This window comes from Hydra vulgaris, chromosome 02 (genome assembly GCF_038396675.1).
Source record: "Hydra vulgaris chromosome 02, alternate assembly HydraT2T_AEP".
NCBI lineage: Eukaryota > Metazoa > Cnidaria > Hydrozoa > Anthoathecata > Hydridae > Hydra > Hydra vulgaris.
In genome coordinates, this window is record NC_088921.1 from 10905001 (window position 1) to 10927889 (window position 22889).

At 29.7% G+C, this 22889-nt stretch overlaps 1 long non-coding RNA gene across 1 annotated transcript; it reads left to right on the forward strand.

Annotated features, from left to right (window-relative positions):
• Window positions 1-3260: 3260 nt before the first annotated feature.
• Window positions 3261-18072, forward strand: LOC136076385 (uncharacterized). The gene is made up of 6 exons (XR_010636223.1): window positions 3261-3385; window positions 8618-8697; window positions 8916-8982; window positions 14582-14706; window positions 17820-17890; window positions 17968-18072. It is a non-coding gene; the product is annotated as an uncharacterized LOC136076385 (long non-coding RNA).
• Window positions 18073-22889: the final 4817 nt, after the last annotated feature.

Genomic DNA, 22889 nt, shown 5'->3' on the forward strand with positions numbered 1-22889 from the left:
ATAAATTTATGAAAGAATGAGTAATTATACACCTTTTTATTTTTCAGAAAAGCCTTTTTTTTTTGTTTTGGTAATTATAAAAATAATAATAAAAGTTTTATATAAAAAAAAAGAAAAGAACTATTTTATTATTTTTGTTTATTTATTTATAAATAAGAAAAGAATAGTATATTATCTATACATTTATTTTTTGTTTATAATTACATATATTTTGTATATATGTAATTATGGACAAAATATATTTTTATGTAATTGTGTGTATGTAGTTATTTATAAATAATCAACAAAATAGAAATTTTTTTTTCAAGTTAAATTAATTGAGTTCAATTTCATTTAAACTACTAGTATAGTTTATTTACCTGAATATGATCTCACTTCTGTAACAGATCTAATTTTTTTTACAGATATCACTTATGTAATAGATTAGAGGTTGCAGTGGCTTGTGAACTTTAACTCTAACAAAACTCAGTTATTTACTACAAACAAAATATTGCAATACTGTTGACATTCCTATATTAATGAATGGCAACTCTCTTACTGAGGCCTCTTCTGTTTGCATCTTCTTGGATTATCACTTACTACTGACCTTTCATGGAAACAATCAATTGCATGTTTACAATCAGTTGCTAAATTAATATTGGCTAAAGTTGCTTCTTCTTATTGTGCTTGCCATTTTCTTACTCCTGGTCCCATTCTCTACTTCAACAAATCTTTTATTTATCCCTGTTTGGAATGCTGTTGTCATATTTGGGCTGATATTTCTAATAATGCTCTTTCTCTTCTAAAAAATGCAAAAGAAATTTCAAAAATGCTCTAAAAACTTTTACTCTAAAAACTTTTATTAGGCAAATAGGTTGTTTTTTTTCTCACACTTTAACACTTTGGAACTCTCTCCCATTTACATGTTTTCCTAACTCATACAGCCTACAACTTTTCAATTCTTCTGTCGACCCTTTTCTTGCTATGTAACTTTATTATTATTTTTTCTAGTAACTCCCAACTTAATAGTGATTGCTTGCAGCTTTGGGGGTTGTCCATAAAGTACGTATGCTTTTCACCGCCAACCACCCCCTCCTTCCCCTCCTTGTATTTTGCCATACAATTTTTTGAGTACCCCCTACCTCCCTGAAAGTACCTACACTTTTAACCTACCAACCCAATATTTTATGATATTTTTTTTAATTTAGAGTCTCCATACCTTTTTAATTGACCTACTTCCCCCCCGACCCCCCGACCCCATCTCAGATACGCCATTTGCAGACCTTTTACTCTCCGAGCGTACGTACTTTATGGACGATCCATTGTTGGAGTTAATCAGAATAATAATTGAATAAGAAAAATATATGCCGTAAAATCGCCTAAGTTCGGTCCCAATGTAACTTCGGTCACCATGTAACTTCGGTCATTTAAGGAAAAATATAAAAAAAGCATGCAAAACTCAAATTTTACGAAATTTTTTTATCATATAATATTTGTAATTAGTTCGTAAATATGAATCTATAAAAAAATAATAATGTTTTTATGCAACCTGCAGAAATAATTCTTTAGCAAAACATCAATTTGAAAAAATGCATACTATTAAAATCTAAAATCTTAAATTATTAAAATAAATGATCATATTTAATCTTAGTATTATTAAGAATCACCAAATTAATTATATTTACAAAAAAAAAGTTATCTTTAGAAAATTAACTACTTTTTTTTATAAAAATTAGTGAAATTTGGAAATACTCTAACTTCGGTCATTCATGGATAAACAAAGGAGACAATGAGCAGTAATATTGTAAAAATGTTGATAAGTGTTGCAAGTGTAAAATTTATAGGTAACTTTACCTGTAAATTTACCAGCAAATTTTGACAATTTTATAATGGATACACACCATTGTATTTTATTTGAATAAAAAGTTTGTTCATTATTTCAAAACTAACTGACGGTTCTTTGAGTTCTAAAAATTATCAAGCTTGTGACATTTTTTTTTGGAGATAAAATTACAGTCTAATGACAATTGATACTATGGATACTTTGCAAATCCTGTGACAATTGGTGGATCTTGCTGTTCTACTATAATGAGAAAACCTTTTTAACTTAATTGAAAAATATATTTTTAATTTTATTAACCAATGGCATAGCAAATGCGATAATGGCTAAAGTAATAAAATAGTTGACTAATTACAATAAAAATTAAAAAAACTACTACATATATTTAAAAAAAGCCTTTTATTTATGTGCTCTTTCTTGTTTTCTTTGGTGCCCCAAAAGACTTCTTTTTTTTAAGCCCGGGGGCGACGCCCTTCTTAGTTTATTACTAGTATTACCTGAATTTATATCATAATTTTACAATAAAACAACATTTAAAAATTAGTTTTCATTGTTTGTGACATTAAGTTTGTGATACGTCATTAGTATTTATATAGCAGCCAGACTTATGAGATGGTATTGAAAGTTTGGTCAAAGTAGATGTTTTTATTGTAAATTAAATATTGAGTACTAGTTTTTATTTTACATTTTTTTATTTTTACGATATCAATTATCAATATAATTTTCTCTATGTTTCAGGAAAAAAAAAATTTTTTTAAATTTTTTTATTTATGCATGATAAATAAATGTTTTAAGCTTAAGTGACCAAACTTAGGCAATTTTACGGTATATATATCTTTTAGCTATATGCTATATAATTTAGAATACTTGTGAAATTTAGAATAGACGCAAAGCTCTTTTATGCTGCAGTTTTCATTAAACTTGATTTGCTGTTTTGATTTTTTTAATTTAACTTAAGACAAAATATCATAAAATGAAAACTTTTGATCTTTCTTGTACATCTGTTTGTATTTTTCATATTTCATATACATACATCTGTTTGTAATTTCTTTCAAGTTAATTAGTTGTGTTTAGAAACTTTTTTTTAGTTGCATTTAGAAACACAGTTACCCTCTTTTTTTTAAGTTTATTTGTTGTGTTTAGAAACACAGTTAACTTTTAATTTTTAAGGTTATTAGTTATGTTTAGAAGCACAGTTGAATCTTTTTTAGTTAAACTTTTCTTAATAAATAGTTTTTTTTTCCAAACTTTTTTAATGTTTGAAATGTAAACAATATGTACATACATCTCTTAGCATTTTTGTTTTAAGTTTATTGTTGTATTTAGAAACTTTTTTTCAGTTGTATTTAGAAATACAATTAACTTTTTTTTAATAGTGTTTAGAAACACAGTAAACTTTTTTTTGAAAACATTTAAAAAATCTTTTTATAAAATTATTAATTTTAGTACCCAGTGCTCCTACAAAATTTTGTGTTCTTTTTTCTACCACATCAAAATTGAAACTTAGCTGAGATGAACCTTTGGGAAAAAATGGTGTAATTATAGGGTATGAACTCTCTGTTGAAGGTATAAAAATCAATATTTTCCATGATTTGGCATTATAAGTATTAATATTTTTGTTATACTTTGTTTGTATATTTTTATTTATATATATTTTGTCATGATAAGTATTCAAGAAAAAGAAAAACTAGATGAATAAAGATTTTTTGAGTATAAAGGAACAATAAGGATGAGATAAACGCTTGAGCAGCGATAATAGTAGTATTTGTATGATTGAGGAAGAAATGCAATCTTTCAACAATGGACAAAAACTCTGCATCTTGAAAAATGCTTGGCATCTAGAGTTATCCAACTATATTTTCTATGTGTTTTTTGACCTTGTTTATAAAAGAAAGGACGTTATTAGAAGCACTTGTTTAAATATGACAACAGAGTTCCACACAAAGATGAATAAAAGGTTGATAAATGTAGAGAATGGAATCAGAAGTAAGAAAATGACAAGCAAGGTAAATGATTAACTATAGTAGAGACTAACTTTGCAATGATTGAATGTTTCCATGAGAGTTCAGTTTTTTGAATTGAATTGAACAATTGATTCAATGTTTTCATGAGAGGTCAGTTAACAAAAGTAAAAGAAATTTAGAGAAGATATTAAGTAAAAACTCAAAAAGAGTGTCTCACTTATTAAAAAAAGTGTGAATGAAAAAAAAGAGTGAGTGAAAAAAGTCAATATAGAAGTAAAATTAAAATATTTTTTTTTCAGTAACTGCTCCTATCTGTCACAGAAAAGAGATCTTCATGATGATTTCATAAAGGAATCATGAAGGAAATCTCAATGAATAAATGAAACATCGTGTAACATCATGAAGGAAATGAAACATCATGAAGAAAATCTCAATGAATAAATGAATAAAATTTGAAATGAATAAGTGTGTTATTTCTCACACACTTATTTATTTCAAATTTTTATAAAACAACTTAAATACTGTGGTTAGAAAAGAATGATTCAATAATTTTGAAATTTTTCTGAGATGCATCTTATAAAGAAAGTTTATTGAGAAAACCAACATCAAAAACCAGCATCAAGATATATGATAAATATCAAAAGAATCATATCAAGATATCAATCAACCATATCAAGAGAGCAACCAAGAGGCAACACCCTTGCCTCACTTTATGAATGTCTTGCCTCGCTGCCTTCTACCTAATCTTTTTATTTTTTCATTACTATGGTTACAATGAGTCAGCAGTAAAACAAGAAGATTAAATTTATTCATTTATGTCTCAATTCAGATAGCAAATAATTAAATAATAAATAATATTCAGGTTTAAATTTAATTTCGGAATTAAATATTTAGACTCAAGATGAGATTTTAGAAGTATTTTACTGGTAATAGTCTAGTAATTAATAATAATAGTAACTAGGCAGCAGTTAGAAGCGACAGAGCCATCACCAACAAACATTTCAAACTACACCTCTAACTTCCAACAAGGCTGCAAACAATCACTATTAAGTTGTGAGCTACTAGAAAAAAGTATAGAGTTATATAGCAAGGAAAGGATTGGCAGAAGACTTTAAAATTTGAAACTGAAATGTTACTTGAAACTGAAAAAACAATAGAGTTATATAACAAGCAGATAGACAGAAGACTTGATAAGTTGAAGGTTGTATGAGTCAGAAAAACATGAAGATGGGAGAGAGTTCCAAAGGGTTAAAGTGAGAAAAAACAAGACAAATAAAAGTTTTTAGAGCATGCAGGGGCAGTAAAAAAATGAGACTTTGCTGAATGGCAAAGTTTTAGTAAGTTTTAGTTGATGGAGCTTGAGATGATAGCTTCTAGTATTTGTAAGAAAGAGATTTGTAAAAAAGAAAAGAAAGAGACTTTATTAAAACTTTAAACTTTACTTTAGATGGGAAGAAGCTCAAGCTTAGCTGATAGAGTCCATCTTTACAATGCACTTTGTCTAGAAGGGAAAGAGCATCATTAGAAGAAATAGCCAAAATATGACAGCTGTATTCAATACAGGGATAAATAAGAGATTTGCAGAGGTAGAGAATAGAACAGGAGTAATAAAATGGTGAGCACGATAGAAAGAAGCAATCTTAGCAGATGCTATTTTAGCAATCAGTTGTATATATAGTTCAATGAGAGGTCAGTAGTGAACAATAATATCAAGAAGATGTAAAAAAAAAAAAAAGGACTTAGAAAGAGGGTTCCCATTTCGTCGATTTAGGAATGTCGACAGTATTGCGATAATTGTTTGCAGTGAATAACTAAGTTTTAGTGGAAATTAAATGGAATTTAAAATTCACAAGTCACTACAAGCCCCAATTTGTTATAGAACTGAGATCAGATTCAAGATCAATTGCCTGTTTTTAGCCATTGAAAAGAGAAGATTTTTTGTCAAGGCAGGAGTATAAAGTTAAATCATCAGCAAATAGAGCCACTTTAGATTCAAGTTTGTCAGGACGACAATGTAGATAAGATACAAAACAAGACCAAGGATCGAATTTTTAGCTACCCTTGAAGTTACTGGAATTAAAGAAGAGTTTTTTTTGGTGTTCATCGATAAAATAAAACGAATAGAAAAAAATAATTTGATAATTTCAAAATCAATTTGATAATTTCAAAATCTTTCCCAGATACACTATATGAAGCAAGCTTGTTAAGAAGACCCGCATGCCAAACTTTATTGAAAGCTTTAGATATATTAAGAACAATGGGCTATTGCTTTGTCTTACTGCCTCCATCTAATGCACAATAGAATCTTTCAATCACAGCAGTTAGCAAGTCACCCATAGAGGAAGAAGATCCAAAATTGTATTGTCTGACAGTAAGTTATTTGACTCAAGATAGGATGTTATAAATTTGTTGATTAATAACTCAAAGACCTTGCTAATGACAGATAGAAGACTGATTGGACAAAAGTTAGAGAGGTCATGATGTTCTCCAGAAATTTTTAAAATTTTATATGCCACCGAGTAATTGGTTAAAAATCTTGCTTTTTAATCTATTTAATCACATATAGACTAATTTCTAGTTTTAACAACATTTAAAAAGTATTTTTTAAAAATATATAGAATCAGGGTTGCTATTTCATTTGGTCTTGGAACTTTTTTAACATTTATAACATTTTTAATTAACATTAAAAGAAAAAAAATTATAAAGTAATCATTTTTCAATATACACTTATTTCATTTTTTCAATTTTACACTTATTTTCTCCTCTGCTCTGGTTTTTTGTAAGGATTTCTCTTAATTTGACTTATAAACTTTCATTGATGGCTCTGATAAAAGTTTTACAGAGCTTTCCACTGATTTGAACTGACTATTAACAAACCCTAAGCTGTAACAAAGGGCTCCAAATATGGCCTTGACAGTTCACACTAAAAGTATGAACAGGGACACCATCTATGCTCAACATGGCACTGTTAGTACTCTGCTATTTTACAGCTGTTGATGGAATCAACCTCATTGAGAGCTACCACAGAACCATAAAACTGTGTTATAGTGCAGTATTCTTTTTAGGAGATAATAGAATGAGTTGACTTGTCATACAAACAGAGTCACAAACAAACCCATGCATTGAGTCAAAAAGATCCAGCATTCAACATCCTTAACTGGAAACAATACATTATAAATACATCAACGCCAGCCTAAAAGATGAAGAAGGGGTGCAAGGCTTGTCAACAGATAGAACCTGTTTACCCCTTAAACTTAAACCCCTTTGCCGCTTATTAGAACAACTGTTGCAACACACTTTTATAAAGTGTAATTTATAATAAAATTTGATGACATAATTAAATAAATTTTTTTTCTTCTTCAGTTTGACTAATATAAAAATTATCCAAATGGCCAGTTATTATAATTTTTGCATTACCTATTTTTCTTGCAACTTTTTTCTTTTTCTTATCTTTTTGGATATTTCAAAGTCTTCTAGTTTCAAAATGGCTCTTACTTTTTATAATCTTTTTCTGAAACTGGAACTTTATTTTAGGGAAGAATTTAACTAAATTTAAGAGAAAGTTTTTCAATTATTAACAAGCATAAAACTAAAATATAATAACACAAAAAAAACAACAAAAAAACAACAGCAAAAAAAAACCCTGTACTTATTCAGGACATAGTGCTTCTCAATAACCCTTGCAACAACACTTGTAAAGGGTAATGTTTAGATAAAATTTGATGACATAGTTAAAGAATTAAAACTTGACAGAAACTTCTGTAAAATTTGTAGTCAGTTTTGTAACAAATTTTTTTGATCATACTTGTTTATAAATTCTAGATTTTTGTATGTGTATTATTAGCTTCAAACCTGTCATCACAATTTAAACGAGGAAGATAAGTTGGTATATCTGCACGCAGATATATCAAATAATTTAAAAATGTTTTTTAATAACCAAGGAACACGAATTTTATGTTTTGAAGCTTTAGTGTGAAAATACTTTTTAAATTTTCAATATGTTATTTCTTAGATGTTTCTTCTTATTAAGTGGTACATTTTTTTAAGGTTTTAAAATGACAAGAGAATCAATTTTCTTAGTTAAAATATGTTATGTAATTCAGTATGCTTATATATAATATATAAGCATATTGAATTATCTATTTATATGCTGGGAGGTCACTAACAGGTAGAACACAAGACTTTATGACGTGAAAAGTTTTATATGTGGTTTATTTGTTTTAAATTTATGATGTGAAAAGTTTTATATGTTGTTTTGTATTTCATAATATTTTAATAGATGCATAAAACTTATTTTGTTTTTCTCAAAAATCTTTCTTTAAGGTATATTTATTTGTTGATAGTTCAATTTTATACTCCAGTATATAAAAGGTTTTTGATTGTTTATAACTGATGATCTTAAATGTAATCTCTCTTCTGTGTGTTTGCAATGACTGGTAAATTTTAATACAAACAAAAACTTTTTACTGCTTGTAATTATTGCAAAATTTTGATGTTTTTATTTTGATGAATGAAAACTCTACTACTGACCACTTGTCAAAACCATGTAAAAAATTTTCAATCGACTACAAAGTTGCTAAAGTTACATCTGCTATTATTGCATCACTTTTTTGTACTTTTTATTTTTCTCCTGATTCCTGATTACCTCTGATTCTGATACCTCCATCTCCTGATTACATTTGATTCTGATACTTCTATTTCCTGATTCCTGATTTCCTCTGATTCTGATACCTCTATCTCCTGATTACCTCTAATTCTGATACTTCCATCTCCTAATTCCTAATTACCTCTGATTCTGATTGATTTTTTGGTTTTTATTTTTTATTTTTTTAAGGAAAACCAATAAGTATATTTTTAAAGACGAAAAGTTATATAATGACACATCTACAATCTTCAACTCAGTACAATTTTGAGGTATTGAGATATTCCAACAATTTTTTTATTTAATAATAATAAATTAACTACAAATTAATAAAATAATTGCTTAATTTAAATATTTTAACTTTTTGCTTGTAAATTGTGACTGTTTATAGATAATTTTAACATTAGTTTTAAATTAAAAAAAAAAAAATTCCTCACCTTACATAAAATAATTTGTTAAGGTATATAACATAAGCAGACATTTTGTTTAGATACGTGCTCTAACTAGTGAAGGAAAAGGATTAGCAGCTTATTTGACATCAACAACAAATACTCTTGGTATTTTTTATAAATATTTTATACATTAAACAAAGTACAATTATAATTTAATATTTTTAAAATGCATTTCCACATCTTGAAAGCAGGATATACGCACCAGGCATGATATAAGGCGCAGGCACCTATATCTTTATAGGGTATCATCAAGTAGCAAAAGCTACTTGTTGATACCCTATAAAGAGTGTGGGCACAGACAGACAAACTGGGCAAAAAAGATCAAAAGCTTTAAAGTAAAAGTCCTTTTTATAAACTTTATTTGAACAACAACAAAATTCATTTAAACAAAAAATTCTATAAACTGATTTTTTTTACTTTTGAGAAGATGCGGTAGTGGTGTAGTGGTAAGAGCGCTCGCTTTGTAAGCGAGAGGTTCGGAGTTCGACTCCCACCATGTCCCTGGAAGTACCGCGCTCAACTTAGTTTCTCCGCGCAGCGGCCTTGCTCAGCAAGGTTCGTGTTTCGGAGTTAAAGAGTGAGAGGGTTGTACCACGAATAATGACTTAAAAAATAAAAATATTAATATTAAAAAAAAAAAAAAAAAAAAAAAATAGTATCCTCCTCCGACTGTAGTGGCCCCCCTACGGGCCTTGGGGAGGTGAATAATCTAAAAAAAAAAAAAAAAAAGATCAAGAAGTTAAAATTTTTGGAGAACAGAAGTTTGTTATAGCTGTGCGAGTTTGTCATAAGTAATTAGGATTATGGCCAAATTCCCTTAATTTAAGGCTGGAACTAGGGCTAGTTTTTCAGTCATAAGTCAATAATAAATCCATGCATAGATGTTTAATCCATCATGGTTTTCTGGGATATGACTGGGCTGGCTTGGTGTAGTTAAGAGATAAATCTTTTTACGCTGGTTACTAACAACACAAGACTCTACTGAACGACATAAACAGCACGGACTTACACATTACACCTATACACCCTTATGCACATATAGCCTTTTTACATCGTTTGCATGCTTTTTGTTCTTTTATAAAATAAACTATCCTTGTTTGAACTCATTCTTATTTAGGTAATATTTTCTTTTAATATATCATATGTGGTTGGAATGTTGAAATGCCAATTTGTATGTTATGTATATGTGGTTATCATGTATAATATTTTCATTTTAGGATTCATATAAATATATAAGAGCGATTCGTTTTGACTGGCGGCTTTTGACATATTTTGTTGATGGACGTCTTTTTGTTGTTGTTTTGTTATGGTCTCAAAATTACGTTTCATTCGGATCGTAGAGAAAGCTTTACTTTTTCGGAAACTTCGATTTATTAAGTTTGAAAAATACACTGTACAAGAAAGGGCAACCAGCAGTCCTTAAAAACCTGAAAAAGTCCTGGACAAACACGCATTTAAGTAGTCAGGTCAGGTTATCCTGACAAACACGCATTTAAGTAGTCAGATCAGGTTATCTGGACAAACACGCATTTCCTGGACAAACATGCATTTAAGTAGTCACGCAAGTAAACATGCAAGTCCTGGACGCATTTAAGTAACACGCAAGTCCTGGACGCAAGTCCTGGACGCATTTAAGTAAACACGCAAGTCCTGGACAAACACGCATTTAAGTAGTCAGATCAGGTTATCCTGCAACTGGTAACATGTAACCCAGTAAAATCTGCTTTTACAGTAGGGATGGTTATCCTGCTACTGGTAACATGTAACCCAGTACAATCTGCTTCATGTCCAGCTGCCCTGTAGGATACGTCTTTTTAGGCTAAGGCTAGGAGATGCCAACTCTGATTTAAAACACCCCCCGCCTTGGGGCTCTTGGTTGATTAAAGGCTAGAGATGGTGTCTCGATAAAAATATTCATCTTGGGCAGATGTTAAATGCATCCGGCTACTGTCTTGTAGAAAGCCTCTTAGGCAAAGACTTAAGGGGTAAACAGATTCTATTTGTTGACCAGCCTCGCACCCCTTCTTCATCTATTAGGCTGGCGCAGATGTATTTTTAATACATTGTTTCCAGTTTAGGATGTTGAATGCTGGATCTTCTTGACTCAATGCATGGGTTTGCTTGTGTCACTGTTTTTATGACTAGGCAACTCATTCTATTATCTCCTAATGAGGGTACAGCTCTAAAACTGAGTTTTATGGTTCTGAGGCCGGCTGGTAGTCAGGTTTCCCGAACTCTGTGGTAGCTCTCAGAGAGGCTGATTCCATCAACAGCTGAAAAATATCAAAGTATTAACAGTGCCATGTTGCGCATGGATGGTGTCCCTGTTTGTATGTTTGGTGTGCATTGCGGAGGCCACATTTGGAGCCCTTTGTTATGGCTTAGGGTTTATTAGTAGTAATGAGGCAATTGCTTGGGCTATTAAACGGTGTTCTGAGTACTACCTTTGCTTTCAGTCAAGTTCTTCAATCTAATTTAAAAATGAATAAATTACCAAAAACTATAAAACACAAAAAACCATCATCATCACCAAGTTCTCTAAACCTATCATTCACTAATATTCGTGGTCTTCGAAGTAACTTTTCTTCTGTTGAGTCTTATCTCTTGCAAAGTTCACCAGACCTACTTGCTCTTTGTGAGACTAATTTGAGTTCGGCTGTCTCATCTTGTGATCTTAGTGTTAATGGTTATCTTCCTCTAATTCGTAAAGACTCCAATAGTCACATGCTTGGCCTGGGCATTTACATTCGTAAGAATTCACCCATTTGTCGTGAAACTAGGTTTGAATCCACAGACTATTCTTTTATGTGCTTTCGTTTAGCAACACTTCACTCTATTGCCTTTCTCTTTGTTCTATATCGCTCTCCTTCATCTCAAGACTGCAAACTTTTTGACGTTATTTCTGATCATATTGACCAAGCCCTCTCTCTTTATCCATCAGCTAATATAATTGTTGTTGGTGACTTTAATGCTCACCACTCTGAATGGCTTGGCTCTAGTGTCAGTGATTTGGCAGGCATTAAAGCCCACAACTTTTGTCTTTTCTCAATCCCTAACTCAAATAGTCAACTTTCCAACTCGCTTTCCAGTCAACCCGAATCATTTACCTTCTCTACTCGACTTATGTCTTGTTTCTGATCCTAGTCAGTGCTCAGTTTCTCCACATTCACCCTGAGGTGCTTCTGATCACAGTTTGATCTCTCTAAAACTAATATCTCATTCTTCTTCATCACCTGAATCCCCCTATTATCGAACCTCTTACAACTACAGTAAAGCTGACTGGGATTCTTTCCGTGATTTTCTTCGTGATGGCCCTTGGGTAGAAATCTTTCGTCTTCCTGTCGACAAATATGCTTCCTACATAACTTCGTGGATTCAGGCTGACATGGAATCTTTTATTCCCTCTCGATGATTCCAGGTCAAGCCTCACTCTCCTCCATGGTTTTCTTCACACTGTGCTGCTGCGATTGCCAATCGAAACCGTAACTTCCATATTTATCAGCAAAACAATTCTCCAGAAAACAGACGTCTGTTTATTACTGCTATAAACAATTGTAAAAAGGCTTTGTCTAATGCCAAAACCCGCTATTCTCAGGTCATGAAGTCTTGTATCTCATCTCAAAAATTAGGCTCTCGTGACTTCTGGAGAATCTTTAATAATATCAATAATAAGGGCAAATCTATAATTCCACCACTCTTGTATGGTTCAGACTTTGTCACCGCACCTAAAGACAAAGCCGAATTGTTTGCTAAAAACTTTTCATCAATATCATCTCTTGATTCCACTAGTTGTGTTCTACCTGATATTGCCAACAAACAGGTTGATCCATTGCTTGACATTCATATCACTCCAACATCTGTATCTAAAATGATTTCCTGCTTAGACTCTTCTACAGCTTGTGGCCCGGACGACATACCTTTTATTGTCTTGCAGAAGTGTTCTCCGGAGCTGTCGTCTATACTCACAAAACTATTCAACAAGTGCTTATCAGAGTCTTGCTTTCCAGCCTGCTGGAAAGCGGCATCTGTTATCCCTATCTTCAAAAATTTTGGAGAGCGATCTGATTCGTCTAACTACCGTCCCATAAGTCTTCTTCCTATCATAAGCAAGGTTTTTGAATCTTTAATTAACAAACACTTAATTTCTCATCTTGAATCGAATAACTTACTTTCTGACCATCAATATGGATTTCGATCTTCTCGTTCTACAGCTGATTTGTTAACAGTAATAACTGACAGGTTTTATCGTGCATTAGATAAAGGTGGAGAGGTTAAGGCTATCGCTCTTGACATTTCAAAAGCTTTTCATAAAGTTTGGCATGCTGGTCTTCTCCATAAGCTTTCTTCTTATGGTGTATCCGGCAACATCTTTAAGATCATTGAATCCTTCCTTTCCAATTGTAGCATAAAAGTTGTCCATGATGGACAACACTCTTCTTCTTATTCTTTAACTTTCGGGGTTCCTCAAGGTTCTATCCTTGGCCCTATACTCTTTTTAATTTATATTAATGATCTTCCAGATATTCTGACATATAAGGTGGCATTGTTTGTTGATGATGCTACCATTTATTCTTGTCGTGATAAAAAAACCAACACCCTCTGATTGCTTGGAGGGGGCATTTGAGCTTGAAAAGGATCTCACTCCTGCTACAGCATGGGGCTCACAGTGGCTGGTGAACTTTAATTCAGATAAACTCAATTTTTTTCAGCCAATCGTTATCGCAATAATTTAGATCTTCCTATATTTATGAACGGTGATGTACTCGATGAGTCACCTACTCTTCATCTTCTAGGATTAACTCTTACTTCCAATCTTTCTTGGAAAACATATCAAATCAGTCGCAAAATTAGCATCTGCTAAGGTTGCATCTCTTTATCGAGCCTGTCACTTTCTTACTTCGGATTCTATTCTCTATCTCTATAAATCTCAAATCTGGCCTTGTGCGGAATATTGTTGCCATATCTGGGGCGGATCTTCTAATGATGCCCTTTCTCTTTTAGACAAGGTGCAAAAACGCATTGTAAACATAGTTGGACCTGCTCTTGCAGCCAACCTCCAACCATTTTCACATCGTCATAATGTTGCTTCTCTTTCTCTTTTCTACAAATACTATAATGGGCACTGCTCTAAAGAGCTAGCGTCTCTTGTGCCATCTACTAAAATTCGTTCTCGTGTTACTCGTCATTCAATTAAGTGCCATCCTTTCTTTGTGACTGTTCCTAAGTGCTCCAAAAACGCTTATTCGTCTAGCTTTTTTCCCTCGAATATCAGCTCTTTGGAATTCGCTTCCTTCATCTTGCTTTCCTGATTCATATAATTTGCAATCTTTAAGTCGTCCGTCAATCGTTATCTTGCTCTACAATCTTCATCTTTTCTCTTTCAGTAACTTCCAACTTTAATTAGTAGCTGCTTGCAGCCTTGTTGGAAGCAACGATGTTTACTTTTTTTCTTAAAAAGTTCAATATTTCATTATCATATTTTTATCTTTTACAGAGTGTAAAAGATAAAAACATGCTAAGTCAAGTTGTTATTAGTTTTGCATAGATTTATGCTGAATTTAATAATTATGTATTTTCTGCAAAAAAATTTTTCTTTAGTGTTACTGTTAGTATTAGTAACATCTACTAGTTATTTTTCAATATCATATTTTTTCATAAATTAAAATATTTTATAAGATAATATTGTATGAGTTTTTATTATTAGATTATTTTGCACCCTTACCTCCTCAATTACATGTTCATGGTAAAACAGAGATTTTTATTGAGTGGGATCCTCCTAAAAATCTTCTTGGCAGATTAAATTATTAGAAACTTAGAATGGATAACATGGTTTGTTGTTTTTTTTTTTTATGTATTTCTACTTTAATTTGTTCTTAGTTTGAAATTTAACAAGAAATTATTATTGATCTTTAGTAACACTAGTTGTGACATGAATTAAAACTTTCTGATAGAAAAAGTAATTTAACGTTTAACAATGGAACTCAGAGACTCTTAAAGTTTTTTGCTAATCATGCGAGGAACTTTATTGTTACTTGAGTCTTTGCTTATGCATGTTTCTTAGTGATTTTTGTCACCATTTTTACGTTCTTTCTTATTGTTGTTGTTTTTTTCTTTTGCTCCCAACAAAAAGCCATATTATGCTAAGAAGTTAATTATATAACCAAAAGCAGTAAAGAGAGTTAAAGAAAAGAAAACTGTCAATAGAAGACTGTAAAGTAAAAACTAGAGATGTGACACGTATTTTTGGTTCTTGTTTTTTTGGTTTTTTTGGTCGTTTTTTTGGAAAAAAAACGCAGGGTCCGTTTTTTTGTTTTTTTGGGAAATATTCAAAAATTCATTATTTATGCTGCTAAATTTAATTTTAATGACAATATCTTAGTTCATATTTTAACTTCTGATTTAAATAGGGCAAATAATTTTGAAATTATTTTTATTTTGGTATGCTTGAAGGTTAACACAGTTGAAGCAGTCCTGTATAAAATTCTCTTAGATAATTTTATCTTCATCAATTTTATCATTATTGGTTTTTAGTGTTATATATTGACACAATAAACATTGTTTATTTACATTTATTATATTTAGATTTAACAATTGATATATATATATATATATATATATATATATATATATATATATATATATATATATATATATATATATATATATATATATATATATATATATATATTTATATTTATATATATGCATATATATATATGTATATATATACATATATATATATATATATATATATATATATATATATATATATTTTTATTTATTTATTTATTTATTCTGATTCACTCCCAACAAGACTGTAATAAACAACTATTAAGTTGAGAGTTACTAGGAAAAAAAAAATAGAGTTATAGAGCTAGGAAACAGTTAACATAAGACTTAAAGAGTAGTAGGTTGCACGAATCAAGAACATGAGGATAAAAGAGTGTTTCAAAGGGTTAAAATGCGGGTAAAAGAACTAGACAAATAAAAGAGCATGCAGGGACAGATACAGTAAATAAATGAGACTTAGCTGAATCACAAGTCAAGTGGTCCTGAGTTTTTGTTGATAGAACTAAGATGATAAGTACCTTGAGCAGCAACCATGATAGAGTTTGTAGAAAAGAGAAAGAGATGCAACTTTACGACTATGGGAAAGAGGCTCAAGCTTAGCAGATGAGTGGTTACAACTGTGTTACAATGCATTTTTGGACTTTGTCTAGAAGAAAAAGTGCATCATTAGAAAAACAGCCCAAATATGAGAACAGTTATCCATACAGAACAATAAAAGATGCCTAGGGTGAGAGAATGGAATAGGGGTAAGAAAATGACGATAATGATAAAGGGATGCTGATTTCAGAAAAAGAGCACTCAGCGAGAGGGTTGCTATTTAATAATATTGAGATGTCAACAGTATTGTGGTAGTTGTTTGCAGTAAATAACTGTGTTCTTTTGGTGTTAAAATTTATAAGCCAAAATTTGTGAGCCCAATATCTTACGGAGTGAGATGAGATTCAAGATCAGCTGCCTGTTCTAAGCGATCAAAAAGAAAAGACTTTTTGTCAAGACAGGAGTAAAAAGTTGAATCATCAGCAAAAAAGAGCTACTTTAAATGTAAGGTTGTCGGGAAGATCATTAATGTAGATAAGAAACAAAACAGGACTAAGAATAGAACTTTGAGGTACCCCAGAAGTTACTAGAAATAAATAAAACTATTGGCCTTTTAGGATGACTTTAATAAAGCAGTTAAAAAGTAATGTTTTGATAATCTTAAAAACTTTCCAGATACTTAATATTAGACGTCTGGGGAAGACCAGCATGCCAAACTGTGTTAAAAAGCTATATATATATATATATATATATATATATATATATATATATATATATATATATATATATATATATATATATATTTAGATAAAAAACTGAACTAGCGACTGTTTTTTATGTGCTGTGGTTATCTTTGGGAATAATTTAAGTTTAATTGTCCAATATTTAGTTCATGCTTAAGCTCATTTTCTATTCAATAGTTCCCTATTATTATTTTAATTCATTGTAAAATTAGCATCTGCTAAGGTTATCGTTCTTGACACTTTCTTACTCCAGATTCTAGTCTTTATCTCTATTAATCTCAAAATCGTCCTTGCATGGAATACTGTTGCCAAATACAGGTAGTGGTGTACTTTATATGGTAGTGGTGTAGTGGTAGAGCGCTCACTTCATAACCGAGAGGTTCCAAGTTCGATCCCCACCACATTCCTGGTAGTAACGCGCTCAACTTGTTTCTCCGCGCAGCGGCCTTGTTTTTCAAGGTTTATGTTTTGGTGTTATAGAGTTTAGAGAGGGTTATAACCACAATTAAGTAGCCTCCGTGTCTGTAGTGGCCTTCTGGGCCTTGGGGAGGTGAATTAACAAATAAAAAAAATCATGGGGCAGATTTTCTAATGATGCTGTTTTTGACAAGCATTGTAAACATGTTTGAACCTGCTCTTGCAGCCAACCTCCAACCATTATCACATTTTCATAATTTTGCTTCCCTTTTTTTTTTTACAAATATTATAATTTAGGCTTAGGTTAGTTTATTTTTTCTAAAGTCTATTATAATTTCACATTATTGTTATCGCACTCTTTACTAATTGAAGGAAATCTAAAAACATAGTATGTTATTTTTTTCTGTAATAATCTTCTTGAAACTTTTTAGATTTTCTATTTTTTGGAAAGCTTTTATGTGCTTTGTTTTATATATCCTCTTGTATTGAATGTTGGACTTTTGTTAGCAAATGTTTTTCCTCCATATATCATTATTTTTGTTTAATACTTTTTGAATATATATTTATTTATTTGATTTATGCTTAAGAATTAAATTTATATATAAATAAATAATATAGTTTCAAAACAATTAACAAACTGCAACTATTTGAATTAAATTTAACATTTATTTCCAGGAAATATATAGAGGCATTGACCGCTGTTTTACTGCGCAAGCTCTCAGCCAACTAAAGTTTATAGATTTACAGTAACTGCATTTAGTTATATTTGAAATTTGTTTTGAGTTTTTAAATGTTATTCTGAAGTGAAAATATTAAATTTCAGGTTTCAGCTTGGATGAGTGAGGGTAGATGCAAAAGTTAACCCAGAACACGTCGAATAATCAAGCAATGTAAGTTGTTTCAATATATCCAAATATTAATAATAATACTAATAATATGGCTGAAAAAGTAAAAAATAATTTTAGTTCGAAATCAGATTTGAAATCTCTAACTGTTCCTTTACTTGCTTTCATTTAGCAACTCTTCACTTGATTACCTTTTCTACACACTTTTTGGTGTTATTTCTTTTAGTCAAATTAACCAAGTCTTTTTATTCTTTATTCGTTTTCCAATGTTGTTATTATTGGTGACTTTTATGTTTATTAAACTCATTGGCTTGGCTCTAGACTTTGCAGGCCCTAAATCTAAAAATAAGTTTTATTCAAATCTCTTACGCTGAAGAAAGTTGACAACTACAAACTGGAATGAATTTAAAAAGTGTTTATATACCTAAAAGTACCATCTAGAGCAAGGGTGGTTAAAGTCTTTAAAACCAAGATATTTCTTGTTGTTTTTTCTCTCTTCATTTTTAACACTAAAATAAACTAAAATTTAGTTTTAAATAGATATTTATTAAAGACTTGTTTTCATTCTTTTATTTAGCATACCATTTTATCAATATTGCATTAACCTGACTTAAAAATATTAAGTTAGGTTAATGTTAGAAAATGCCGATTACATATATTTGAACTTGAATTAGTATCCGGAAATCTGAAATTAAAGTATTTGAATATTCGATAATCAAATTATTTGAATAAACATTTTGTGAAAAGTTCAATTAAAATATTAAAGATAATCTGGTAACATTTTTTAATTTTGTTGATTCTTGAGTCATGCACTTTTTTTGCAAATGAGTTTCTGTGGCACAAACATTAGAAATAAAGTTTTATGATGGCTTCCATTGATCATTTTTATATGATCATTTTTATTTCCGATCTGTTTCAAGTACAAATTTTGTAGGTTTATCGGCAAACATTTTACGTCGCAAACATTCATATCTTACGTCGAGTTTATAAAAGAATGATAATCTTATGTTGCAATCGGAAATAGTGATCATTTAGCTTAACTTTTTATTAGTTCATAAATTCGACATATTATGTCGGATTTATTAATGACTTATTAAAATTTTGTTATTTAAAAAGTACTGGAAATGAGATAAGAAAAATTAAAATTTTTAATTTTTTTTTTTTTTTATTGTATCTACATCATCGTCTATTTTAAAAAGAAGAATCTCTCTCAATGAGTAATTTGAATCTAGTTTTAATAAAATTATATTAAAAATAAGAATGACAAAAGTACAAAATAAAAATGTTTGTTAAATATATGTAAATAATGTTTACAGTTATTTATATAAAGTTTATGTTTTGGCAAAAGTTTTTTTCGTAAGATGGTATATTGCAACCTTAAAATGTCTTAAGGATGGAGATGAAATCCCGAGAAATAATGAGGTCCGTTCCAAAAAATTCATAAAGCTTATTCGTCATCAACGCAATCCAGCTAAATCAGGAAGATCAGTTGCAAAATAATTTGAAACCAATTCCAAATCCATCAGAAATTTGGTTAAAATAAACTTATGAATGAAAGCTAATAAAAAGATAGTTATCTCAGGGCTGACAACACTGGTTTCAAAGTGGAGGGGCACAATCATCAATTTTTCAAAAAGTCATCTATATCTAGAATTTTCTTTTGAAAAAAAAAGGGGAGGGGCCGGTTTCTCTGTTATCTCTGGTCTGACAATCAGAAATAGGCTTAAGCGTATTAAGAGATGAAAATTGATAAAGAAACGACACCACCGACGACTTTTCCAATGAAAAGTTATTCCTGCTTAAGCGCCCTGTTAATTGACAAAATGGTTGAGTTAGTTTGAATCCCACGTTACGTAAGAGCTTTCAGAAATGCATCGAAGGTTATATTTTTTGGTGCATTTTCCAAGGACAAAGACGTGCACTAAATTTTTTAATTTATATAATAATTTATTGATAAAGAAGTTGAATTTAAGTAGGAGTTCTATTTTTATATTCTATTTTGTAAAACCTCATACTAATAGAATGTTTGGCGTTCATCTATCAAGTGCATTCAGTAGCAACTACTTTACCTTAAGAGTTTTCATTTGTCAAAAGCCTTCGATATCGTTAATCATAATATACTAGTAAAAAAACTTGAACACTATGGAGTAAAAAATAACAATTTACTTTTGTTCAAAAGTTATTTGACCAATAGAAAACATTTTATAGAATATGAACAAAAACAAATAATCCCGTATACCGTAACCTGCGGGGTTCCCCAGGAGTCTTCTTAAGGACCACTGTTGTTCTTAGTGTACGTTAATGATTTCAATTTAGCAACAGACCTATTAAATTGTATTCTTTCTGCAGATGACTTCAATCTTTTTTATTTCCACAGAGATATTAATACACTATTTGAAACAAGAAACGAACAATTATCGAAAGTTAATGAGTGGTTTATAAGTAATAAACTTTCTCTAAATGTGATAAACCAAACCTATTTCTTCCACAAAGTAAATAAATCAAAAAATATTCCCATCAAATTGCCTAACCTAATAATCAATAACACTAACATTAAAAGAGAAACTCAGTAAACTTTCTAGGCGTAATCTTAGATAAACATTTACGTTGGAGTTCACATATAAAAAGTATTGAAAATAAAATATCAAAAAATTTAGCAATGATATATAGAACTAAACCATTTTTAAACAATATTTCTTTAAAAAGTTTATATTTCTCTTTTATTCATTGTTATTTAATTTATTGCAATATTGCATGAGTAAGTACAAACCATACAAAATTAAAAAAATTGTACTGTAAACAAAAACACGCGTGCAGAACAATTTTTGGAGCTGATAGAACTGTACCCTGTGAGCCTCTTCTGCTTTTACTTGGAACATAAAACATCTTTATAAAATCAACTTACACCAAGTTTTAATGTTCACGTATAAAACAAATATAGGATTATTTTCTAAAACATTTCAATCCTATTTTGACAAAATAGTTCATAAATATTCAACAAAATTTTCAAATAACAACTTTGTTGTCCCAAAATATAATTTAAAACTAACTTCACATTCAGTTCTTTACCATGGACCTTACTTGTCGAAAATGTTTCCCAAGATTGTAAATACACATAAAACTAGTATAGAGCAGTTTAAAAATGAATCAAAACAGGTATTCTTACTTATGGATTTTAATTTCTCCGATTTTAAATGTTTTTTTAAATTAAATCTCAAATACAAAAAATAATTCAAAAATTACGTAAAATTAAATTATTTAAATAAATTATTAAAAATTAATTCAAAAATAAAAAAAAATTCAAAAAATACTTCACTGAGTGTATTAACGTTTTTCTTTTTCAATACCTTAATTATGGTATTACCTCTATGGCAATTGCTAACTTATTTACATAATTTCTATGAAGTATACTAATTTATTTATGTTATTTCTATATTGTATATTAATTTATTTACTTTTTTATTTTTAAATCTTAATTTAAGTTTTTAAGTTTTAAGAAAATGATAATATCTTATATATTTTTTCTTATTCACCCGCCAATATTTATTTTTATTTATATCCTTCGAAACTGTATATATTATTAAACGGCAAAAAAAAAACAATTTAAAAAAAAATCTACTTTCCAGCAGAATTTAGCGTCCAAAAATAATGCAAAAACCGTTTAAAAGAAAAATTTCCCTTGTTTGATTCCTGTATCAGAATGGCCTGCCAACAGTCCAGATTTGAACCTATTGGTTATTGGATGTTTTTCATGTTGGAAAACTAAAAAAATGTAAAATGCAATAACTAAAAGATTATAAGGATTTACTAGTCAAAATTTGAGATGAAATCCTTGACGGTATCGGTATTGTCATCTGTTATAAATTTTTAAACAGAGTACATATGTGTATCAAAAAAAAAGAGAAAAATTTGAAATAAATTAATTTTTTATATTAAATATTAATGTAAATTTCAGAAAAATAGTCATTCATAAATCAAAAAAGTGCTCTAATTTAGCAAACACAAAAAGTATGTGACATTTGTAAATATATTGTAAAATACCATAATAATTAAAAAAATATTTTTAATACTATAAATGGGTTGATATATAATATTGGTATTTACAATCTTGGGAAACATTTTCGACAAGTAAGGTCCATGGTAAAGAACTGAATGTGAAGTTAGTTTTAAATTATATTTTGGGACAACAAAGTTGTTATTTGAAAATTTTGTTGAATATTTATGAACTATTTTATTATAAATAGGATTGAAATGTTTTAGAAAATAATCCTATATTTGTTTTATACGTGAACATTAAAACTTGGTGTAAGTTGATTTTATAAATGTTTTATGTTCCAAGTAAAAGCAGAAGAGGCTCACAGGGTACAGTTCTATCAGCTCCAAAAATTGTTCTGCACGCGTGTTTTTGTTTACAGTACAATTTTTTTAATTTTGTATGGTTTGTACTTACTCATGCAATATTGCAATAAATTAAATAACAATGAATAAAAGAGAAATATAAACTTTTTAAAGAAATATTGTTTAAAAATGGTTTAGTTCTATATATCATTGCTAAATTTTTTGATATTTTATTTTCAATACTTTTTATATGTGAACTCCAACGTAAATGTTTATCTAAGATTACGCCTAGAAAGTTTACTGAGTTCTCTTTTTAATGTTAATTGATTATTAGGTTAGGCAATTTGATGGGAATATTTTTTGATTTATTTACTTTGTGGAACAAAATAAATTTGGTTTTATCCACATTTAGAGAAAGTTTATTACTTATAAACCACTCATTAACTTTCAATAATGTTTCGTTTCTTGTTTCAAATAGTGTATTAATATCTCTGTGGAAATAAAAAAGATTGAAGTCATCTGCAGAAAGAATACAATTTAATAGGTCTGTTGCTAAATTGAA